The sequence below is a fragment of the Echinops telfairi genome, unplaced genomic scaffold (assembly GCF_000313985.2).
Source record: "Echinops telfairi isolate 266 unplaced genomic scaffold, ASM31398v2 ScPeMD7_7469;HRSCAF=8507_1, whole genome shotgun sequence".
NCBI lineage: Eukaryota > Metazoa > Chordata > Mammalia > Afrosoricida > Tenrecidae > Echinops > Echinops telfairi.
In genome coordinates, this window is record NW_022111373.1 from 128,735,978 (window position 1) to 128,738,752 (window position 2,775).

Here is a 2,775-nt window from a genome sequence, read left to right on the forward strand (position 1 = left end):
GGTTAATTTTCTATTATACAATGGTCTCACAACATTTTTTTTTCAAGATTAAATTGTTTATTGATTACACATGATAATGGATGATACATAAGTTCCAACTCCATCTGGAATTTTATCTGCTATCATTATTCAATTTAGATATATCGCATAGGATGTGCCAACAACCACTTTTTATAACCAAATAAACTGTTAATTAATTTGCTTGGGTGACCATTTTTAATGGTGAACTCCGGGTTACAAAACAGCAACTGTCAATGCAACTAACAACCAAGGTCTCTGACAACAGGGGCTCCTCTGCCCAAGCAGTCTTCAAGTTATTTGTATGTTTCCAATCAACCTGGCACCGCCCTCCAAGGCGTCTACACTTCACACGGTTGGGGCAGTTTATACCAAGATGGCTTAAGAGTAGACTAACTTTACACAACATATTTAAAAAAGACATTTATTTAGCATCATGATCAGACCATTACATTTAGCAATCAACAGCATGGGTGCAAAAAAAAAAGAAAAAGAAAAACTACATTAAAACCCCTTGTTGGAATGCTTTCCACTTTCCACAGAATAGAAACTAAAATAACCTGTTATATAATTAGTCACAAATACAGTCCTCAAATTCTTTTGCCCATACACATGAGTATTGTCTAAAACATGTCTACTTTGTAGCAGCTAGGCCCTGCCACTGCTGTGCTTGGCCGAGTTCACAAATCTGTTGTCACCTGTAGCTTCCCTGTCATTTCTCTGGCTCTCCTCTCCTGCTCAGCTGTGTTTCCTGGTCGTCATTAAAACCTCTGCCACTGCCATAACTACTGCTACTGTTTGAGCCGCCATAGCCACCTTGGTTTCGTGTTTGGCAAAGTATTGACATCCAGAACCGTAAGGGACAGAGTTTGTGCTTCCAAAGTTCCCTCCCTTCATTGATCCGAAATAGGAAGATTGATTGTTGTGGATGCCAAAATCATTGCAGCTTCCACCACCTCCAAAGTTGCTTCCGTCATTACCAAATCCACTATATCCACCCCCACTGCCGCCATATCCACCACCCCCGCGCCTGCCACCGAAGCCACCACGGCCGCTGACGTTTCCGCCCCTACCAAAGTTGTCATTCCCACCAAAACCGCCACCTGGACCATCACCGAAGTTTCCAGAACCGCTTCGACCTCTTTGGCTGGAGGAGGCACTGGCCATCTCTTGCTTCGACAGGGCTTTCCGTACTTCACCGCTGTGGCCATTCTCAGTGTGGTATTTCTGAAGGACAACCTTAACTCCAGAGTCACGGTCATCAAACGTCACAAAAGCAAAGCTTCTCTTCTTGCCACTGCCTCGGTCAGTCATGATTTCAATCACTTCAATTTTCCCATATTGCTCAAAATAATCTCGTAGGTGGTGCTCTTCAGGGTCTTCTTTGATGCCACCGACAAAAGATCTTTTTCACCGTTAAGTGGGCGCCTGGTCTCTGCGAGTCTTCTCGTGAGACAGCCCTCTAGGGTTCCACGACGCTGCCATCTACCGTGTGTGGCTGGTCCACCTCCTCCACAGTGGACCAGGGACAGACCCACAGCCTCTGGAGCGCTTGGTGTTTGGATCTCTCATCACCACACAGTCCGTAAGGGTCCCCATGGCTCACCATGGCTCCATAGACTCTCATCTGTTGTTTCAAAGCTCAGTCCTCCGATGAAGAGTTTCCGCAGCTGTCCGGCCTCCTTAGGAGACTCTGACTTCGACGTGACGGCGCTGGGGAGAAAAGGCCCAAGCGATGCTTCCTCCGGGCGTTCGCAAGCAGAAAAGGTGGTCTGACAACTTTTGTCCTTCCTCTTCCTCATTAGGTTTCTTTTTCACTCTTTCTTTTCTCTTGAAAATCCATTGAGTCCTGACCTGTCAATCCCCTAAGTTTTGTCATTTTTGAACTATTTCATATTGGAAATATTAGTTCTGAATGAAGCATTCTTCCTATATGAACTTTTTAGCAATCTCATTTATTATATTAGCCTGGACAACTCTCACTAATTTTTTATATCTTATTCCCTGTGCTGCTTTTTTCTACAACTTCCTCCCAGAAAGGTGCAATGTTCCTGATACACTGAACATCTTAGAATGATGACATCAGTAACTTTTATGCTAAAACATTGTATGCAGTACATAGTGTGGGGTACACCTGTTTCACATTGGTTAGGCAGAACTAACATGTAACTTTTGTTGAGTTCAGATAATTAGTTGTTAAAATGCCACTTGTCCTCTCTAAGTTAGGGACTTCTGGGTAGTCAATCAATGTGGAAATCACATATTTATCATCCTAATTCTTTTTTAATGTTCATGTATGCAACAGCATAGTTCTAAGCTTCCATAGTAATGTTCATTCCTTCCATAGGTATAAAAAATTACATGCCTGTAATATTTATTAATTCATCTCATAAGACTCATTAAACTTTTGAGGAAATGCTACATTTTTATTTCCTTGAAATCTGTTACTTCAGCAAACAAGCATTTTATGTAAAGAAAAATAGTACCAAACAATCAGAGGGTGACAATCTGTTATTCTTTTCAATTTTGGCTTAGGCCTCGAATTCCCATAAGACCTGAGTGAACTATGTGATTCCTGAAAACGTTCAATGAGCCAAAAATGTTGTCAGAACAATTGCTGTAAGTTCATCAGAAGCAGAATAGGTTTTCCAAAGATGAACATAATATGTTTAGAGAAGAGAAGTCACCTGACCATTTCAAGTATATCAAGCAAAATAACTCTTTTCCAATTGACCTACCTCTGAAGGAATGGGATCC

General features: G+C 41.9%; 1 pseudogene; it reads right to left on the bottom strand.

The window, feature by feature from the left end:
- Positions 1-730: 730 nt before the first annotated feature.
- LOC101650804 lies at positions 731-1,820 on the bottom strand (annotated as a pseudogene).
- Positions 1,821-2,775: the final 955 nt, after the last annotated feature.